The sequence below is a fragment of the Convolutriloba macropyga genome, chromosome 1 (genome assembly GCF_964194025.1).
Source record: "Convolutriloba macropyga chromosome 1, txConMacr16.3, whole genome shotgun sequence".
NCBI lineage: Eukaryota > Metazoa > Xenacoelomorpha > Acoela > Convolutidae > Convolutriloba > Convolutriloba macropyga.
Window position 1 is genome coordinate 952,045 of NC_134468.1, and position 7,750 is coordinate 959,794.

Here is a 7,750-nt window from a genome sequence, read left to right on the forward strand (position 1 = left end):
TTTTGGTCCTATCAATGGTTGATTATTCTTAGGTTATTTTTTACCCATTTTCTTTAATCTCTTTGGGATTTTCTCAAAGTTATTTTCTACCGCACGTGTCTCTGTTAGTTGAACCAACAGATAACAGGCTTTCCTGCCTGACGAATCCCGTCAAGAACACACATTCGCTGACGTCTCCCGTCAAGATGAATTTCCCTGATGACTCCCATTATTATTTACGATGCGTTCTTTATATTCTCTCTTCAAAGTCTGGTGTACTCCTGGTAACCATCTCTTTTTGTTCCTTCTTTAATTGTGAAAATTTCAAATTGTGCGTTCACTATTTATTTTGTGAGCATGTCATACGTTACGTTCTATGGTTTACTACACTGCCTCCCTCTTAGAAAATGTGAGTGTTCCACTCACTCACAAGCAAGAGTTTCAAAGGTCCATTTTCGAGTTCATATATTCTGCTTTTTCAATCGCGTACTTGTCATAAATATTACGGGCCTCCTCATCTTCCATGTTTTTTTTGCCTGAAGAATAATTTTGAACAGGTCCTCCCGACCACCCTTGTCCGGATGACAGAGCATTGCCATCGTTTTGAATTGTTTCTGGATAGTACTGGTTGTGGCCCCCTGTGACAGGAATAGAAGCTCATAAAAGTTCGGAAGTCGACTGAACAGTCTCTGCGCGTTGATCGCCTCCAGCCTCCTCTGGATGACCTTTTTGAGGTCTGCTCTGTTCTTACCCTAGTCCTTAGTTTTCTGATATCTATCTCGGCATTCTTCAACTCCCGAGCTAAACACTCCCGCTCATCCACCAGAGCGATACATTATCTTGTCTTTGTTTCGGCTACATTCGTAACCTCCGCCAACTCTTTCTTCAGTATGTCCACCTTCCTCATGCAGGACTCCCGCTGATTCCCAGCGTATTCAAGCAGTCGTATGGTCTCAAGCAATTGATCGCTTAACCTATGACTTTCAAGTTTCAACTGCCGGAGCTCCTCTTCGAGCCGAGCCCCGGAAGTTCCCAACATTTCGCTGTGGTCAATCTTCTTTTGCTGTTCCTCGATTCTCTGATGCATGCCATTTGACTCCATAACACTAATTGCGGCTCTATCCACTTTATTGGGCGGTTGCAGCTGTGTCAATGGCCTCACGTATCTTTTATTTGAGGTTACTCCAACAATCCGATACACTTGGTGCCTGACTATTGACTTGACCTCGAACAATTTGGGTAAATAGTAGCAATAATCGCCAATTTTTGGTTCTTCCATTTTTAAATATCATACATTTAAATTAATCTAATGTGTCAATCTCAATTTCTCTCATATCTGGTACAGATTTAGCCTTTTTTGCTTTTATAACTACAATATCTATATTACCATCACACAGTTCAACTGTCATTTTTCTTGTCAATTTTTGTTCTTTAGTACATTGTTTTAGATGATTAAAATAAGCTAGTTCCCCCATTGGGTTAATGGGTTGCAGAGCAATTACAGGATTGGTGCTACTGCGTAGCATATCGATTCAAAGAAACACACGTATCAAACAAAATATGATTTTAGATCCAAAAAAATAGTAACCAAACTGATGGTTATTTACCTGGCCACATGCCAGAATTTTTTCACTTCGCTACCCAAGTATTCAAAAATCAGCAATTCATGCCACTGGTGATTGTACTTCAAGTCCGTGTTGAAATACTCTTGAGTCTCATGCTCATATGAACCTCCTTGTCCCAGGAAAGATTCTCTTCCTGTAATCGTTTTTCTCAAATGCCTTAATCTTTGGGCCCTCTTGCTGAGTTCCAGGTCTTTGTCACTGAAAAGTTCTGCCATTGGCGCGGAAGTTGAGCAATTGACGTTAACTCTGTAATTAGGCATATCGTTGGGTTTATCAATCAGTTGTATTCGTCTGCCATATGTTATCCGTGACCCATTCTGCAATTCAATAGCGTTCGGGTACATGGGGTTGCAATTAATGAATGTGAAATTTCTATAGAATACTCTTGCTATAGGGTCCATGTATCTAACTCTTTCTAAACTGTTGTCAGCAAACACCCTAATTGATACTTCCTCGGAACAAAACTGGTTTTCGACAACATGTACGATAACTTTAGCGCACCTATGGACATAAAGCATTTCTCCCGCTCTTTCAGCGTGTGTACCCAGAGCGTTTTGTTGATTTAGGACAATTTCGTGTGAGTCCCCGTTAATTGGTGTCGTTAAAATCATAGCTCTGTGCAGTGTTTCCATGTGACAATTCAATAACTCTATTTTTTTTTAGATTTTCAAACATGCCTCAAAAATCCCGCACAAACACAAAAATTTGGTCGAGTTTTATGTCTTTGAGATTTGTCTCTGATATATCTGTTGGTAAAAAATTTTTATCCGTGGCCGTCAACGTTTACTTTGTGTATAACAAATTTCTGTGTTTTGTTTCAACAAGCTGAAAATTGTCCATCTGTTTTGTCCTGGTTTTAAACTGAACAACTAATTTTCTTTTTCTGTCTAATTTGATCGTCAAGTACATTTTGTTCCCCGAGGGGACTATTTTTGCTGTTATCGAGTCTGGAAATTTAACTATCGTTAAGACAATTGATTTTTTGTCTTGGTAGAACAAATACTGTACTGAATTTATTTAAAATGTGTCTCTTGATATAACAAGGTCTGCTCCTGTTTCAGAGGTTCTTTAAATTATAAAGTTCCTTCATTTGCCTCCCTAGTTTTAATGACCAAAGTCTTCATGAAAATTTCAGCATTTATCATGATATTACCTTTCTGTGTTTCACGTTTTCGATTGATCTACTCCAAGGGGTCAACATAATTCTTTCCTTTCTCATCTCCGCCTTTCATGAATGTTATTGATACCTTTTGAACAAACTCTGGGTCGGTTCGGTCAACACTCATCTCATTAGGGACTGCTCTAGGAGAATTGAATTCAAAGTCCCCAAGACCCGGTAACCGCTCTTTGTGTCCCTGCCATAGGTTTTGGCAGACTGATTCTTTTATTGGGTAAAACGTTGGAATTATTTGTGATTTTGCGTTTAAGTAAGTTGCGTCGTCATACCAACCACTTTTTTCAGCACAGTTACCGTATATTCAGCCCTGTACATGCAGTGTTTTAGTTTACTCCTGCTGCTCTCAGCGTAGATGAGTCCACCTTTATTTACCTGCTCCTCTTTTATATGTGACGTTTCAAATTGCGTCGGTTCCGTCATGGCAAATTTTTGCGTCTGCAGATTATTCTCAAAATCATACCCCCCAATCTCCAAGGATTGTGAAAAACCTACTATGCTAATCAATTGGAGAAGTTTCCAGTTCAGCTGCACGTTCCAATGAGGGTTCCATGCCCTCTGCATTTTGTCGTATCCTCTTTTAAAAAAAATACATCATTTTCAAATTTTTCATCTGAATTGTAATCCTTGAATAAAAAATAGTCTTTGAGTTTCCGTGGTCTTGTTATTCCCGACGCATTTTTTGTTTGATATCGTCGATCGGTAACATTTTGCGAAGCAGAAGCCGTGCTTTCATTTGGAAATTCTTCGCCTTCACTCCTTTCGGATGTTGCCAACAGGCTATCCCGCTTCTGCTGCGTGGCTACTTTAGGCGCAGGTATCTTTGTGCTTCTGCTTTTATTGTTTGTGGTTTTTGTTTCTCTTGTACTCCCACACATAGGTGTTTCAAACAATTCCTCCTTGACTGTCTCATTGTGAGTTTCAGTACTATGGTCCATTTGACTATTACTCCCTTCCCGTGTCATTCATTTTGAGAGTGACTACTTCAATTTCCACAAAATCATTGTCCTCCCTAATGTCATTTTGGGATATTCTCGGTTCACTCTTTGCCTTCTTAGTTTCTCTTTTATCAGTGGTAGCACTTCTACTGTTAAAACGTTTGAGTTGATCGTAGTGGAACATTTTGTGGTTTTGTCGTTTTAACATCCTCAATAACAAAGTTTCGATCGTTGATTATTTCACGTTTTACTTGCGGTCCACTATAAAACGATTCAAATTTCTTTGTCTGGTCAGCTTTCAATGTGGGGTTGAACACCATTACTAAATCACCTACCTCATATTTTGGTCCAAATGTGCTATGGTCACAGTAGGTTTTGTGTCTCTTTTGCTACTCATCCATGCTTTCCCGAACCACTTCATAGCACGTCTCTAGTTCGTCTTTCAGGCAACTAACGTAATCACTCAAGTTCGGGTAGATTTTGGTTTGTATTGTTTGATACATGTAATCAATCGGTAGCGCGCATGATTGTCCAAAAAGGAGGTAAAAGGGGCTGTACTTGGCAACAGAGTGACTTGATGATCTGTACGCCATCACTACTAGCTGAAAGTAGTCGCTCCAGGTGTTGTGATGTTCACACACATATTTTGCAAGACTCTTTTCGATTATGCGATTGGTGCACTCTATCATTGCGTTTCCTTGAAGATCATAAGCTGTTATTGATGTCCTGTGAATTCCCAGCACTTTACACATGTTCTTGAAAAGATTCGAAATAAAGTTACTGCCCTTGTCGCTATGGAGATTTTCCTCACAACCAAACCTTGAAACCCATACTTTTACAGAAGCCCTAGCTACCATTTAAGCCATTTGATTGCTCATGAGAACTGCTTCATACCATTTTGTATACTGATCTCTACTTAACAGAATGTATTTGTTTCCACTTGACTCAGGTAAATGTCCCATAATGTCCAAGGCGACTTGCCATAACGGATGACTTGGTTTCCTGTTGTCAGGCTGTGTATTTGTTTCTGGCGCGGAGACTTCTTTTGACAGCATACTTCGCAAGAACTTACTCACTCGTGAACATCTTTTTTCATCCCGGGCCAGTAGAATCGTTCTCGAACCCGATCAAATGCCTTTGCCATACCAAAATGTCCGCAATATTTATGAAGGAAAGGTAAAATTTCTTTTAAATGTGATTTCTGAATGACTATTTGTGTTAAGTTGTTAAATTCGTCATTACGTCTCTGTCTCTTGATTAAACCATCTTCAATCTGTAATTTTCTGATATCAGTCCAAAGTTTCCACAGTGACTTGGAGGCTCCTGCCATAGTTTTTCTTTGAGGGCGTCTCCCGTTCTCAATCTAGTTTCTTAGTATAAGGAGGTCGGCTGCATTTTTGTGACGCTCAATTAGTTGTTCAATAGATTTCCGTAGTCCAATGGACCAGATATTTTTGTATTTCGTATTTACTTGGTTCACTTGATCGCAGTTTTTGACTTGGTCTTCAGTCTGTGGAACTCTTGACAGACAATCTGCGTGAGGGATCTTTTTTCCCCGCTTCGTGTTTGATTTCAAAATCAAACTGTCCGAGATTTTCAATCCATCTGGCCAATAATCCGTCTGGTTCCTTAAAACTATATAACCACGTGAGGGCACTATGGTTGGTAACAATTAAAAACTTTTGTCCCAGAAGATAATTTCTGAAGTGTTGAGTAAAATAAACTATTGCAAAAAGTTCTCGTTTTGTCGCAGAATAGTTTGATTGGTTTTTGCTGAGTGCTTTGCTTGCATATGCAATAACTCTTTCACCCCATTGTTGTCTTTGTGAAATAATTGCCTCAATGCCAAACAAAGAGGCGTCGGTGGTTATCGTATAGGGATCCCGGTCATTCGGATAACCCAATATTGGTGCTTTCTGTAGTGCTTGTTTTAGTTGTTCAACTGCTGATTCACACTCTTTGCTCCAAGAAAAACATTTTTTTTGTTTAATAGCTTATAAAGCGGCTCTGCTATTTTTCCAAATTCTTGTATGAATTTTCTGTAAAGACCAACTAGACCTAATATTGCTCTCAATTCATTTATTGTTCTTGGGTTTTTCATTTTATTGACTGCCGCTACTTTCTCCTTGATTTAATGCAATGTGTCCCAAAAAATAAATATTTTCCTGAAAAAAACTACATTTTGAGCCTTTTATTTTCAATCCAGCGTTTTTAAGTCGTCCAAGTACAAGATTTAGACGGTTGGGACGCTCCTCAAAGGATCGACCGAAGATGATTATGTCATCCAGGTATAACTAAAGCCACTTCATAGGAGAGTCGCGCCATGATCAATTCCAGTAAGTTTTGGAAAGCTCCTGGCGCTGACGCCAAACCCATGGGTAGCCTCTTCCACTTGTAGAGTCCCATTGGAGTTACAAAATTGTCAAGTTCTGAGACTCTTCATCCAGCGCCATTTGAAAAAATCACGATGTCAAATCAATATTGGAAAAGTAACAATTTCCGTCTCGAGAGTCGATAACGTCATTTATTCTTGGTAGCGGCCAACTAGTTTTATCGATTTGTTTGTTCAAACCCCTGTAATCTACAACCAGTCTGTAGCTGCCATCTTTGTTTTTCACCAATATTGATGTTGCTGCCCAATACGAATGAGTTGGTTCAATTAATTTTGCTTCTTCTAGATCTTCGACTATTTTTTTCTTTGCTTTTCTTTTATCAAAAATCATACTATAATAAGTTCTTCTGAACGGCTGTGCATCTTTGTTGAGTTTAATTTGGTGTTTAATTTTGTGAAAATATCCTAAGTCATTCGCGTTTCGGGATGACACTTGTTGATGTCTCATGAAAAATTCCAGTACTTCTCAATTCTCTTTCTGCTGGTTATCTAGATTAGAACCTTCCAAAATTGCGTGTTTTCCCATTTGAAAAATTTCCAATGTCTTTGGATTATTTTGATTTGTAAAAACTCCATTCACAACTAAGTTCTGTTTGTGTTCAAAATAGGTTCCTACTTTAGTACTTTTATACACGGTCAATGGTGCGTCCGTTAGATTTAAGACTTTTATCAAACTAGAACCATCTTTCATTGATATCATACAGGCTAAACGCAAATCATTCGTTAGTTGAAAATCTTCAATTGCTTCCACTAATCCCTCCACTCCCAGAATTTTTTCTCCGTTTTCATCAGCTAATCTAATTCTCATTAGACTGCCGTTTTTACTCTGTATATGAGTGTTTTGTCCCGCAAGTGCAAAAACCTGAACACTTTACGTTTTCTCTGTGGTAAGCGGTATTGAAATTTCAATGTGACTGCTATATAGTTTCTATTCGTGTAAGTTCAATACACATTTATCGGTTTTCAGGAAATCAATTCCCAGCAGACATTCAATACCTTCGTCTGCCGTTATCACAAATTCTTGTTCAACCTCAGGTAGTCTTGGTTGCAACTGTACCAACAGCTTTACTCTTCCTATTTTTTACAGCTGAGTTATTGGCTGTTAACACTCGTTTTGTGTATGTGTGCACAATTCCCGGTTTGCCCAGTTTTTCTAATGTGGACCAGCTCAAAAGCGATATACTACTTTCACTGTCTATTAATCCAACGCATCTGTTCCCATGAAGTATGATTTCCGTGTTTAGGCATTTAATTCTGTTTGTCGAAAAAACTCTAATGATATACAGTTGTTGCTGGTTTTCTTTTTAAAAGGCCAGTTTCTGTAAAAGTGTTGGGAACTTCCACATAGGAAACAATTTCGACAATTCCTCAATTTGTGTCCTTCTTGTCCATAGGCTCTACACTTGAAACCCTGCCTGTCGTTCCTCCTAGACGGTTCATATATTCCGAAAGATCTGTCTCGGTGACTATGTCCTGGCGTTAGAAATAGCCGCCGATCGTTGAGCCCACGATCTTGTTGCTGTCCTCTATCACTTCTATCGTCACCCCATCGTCCCCGGGAATTGCTTTGCTCCCTAGATATGTTTCAACGATTTTCTCGCTGTTTGTCATCTACTGGCAATTGGTTCACAAGCTTGGTGGC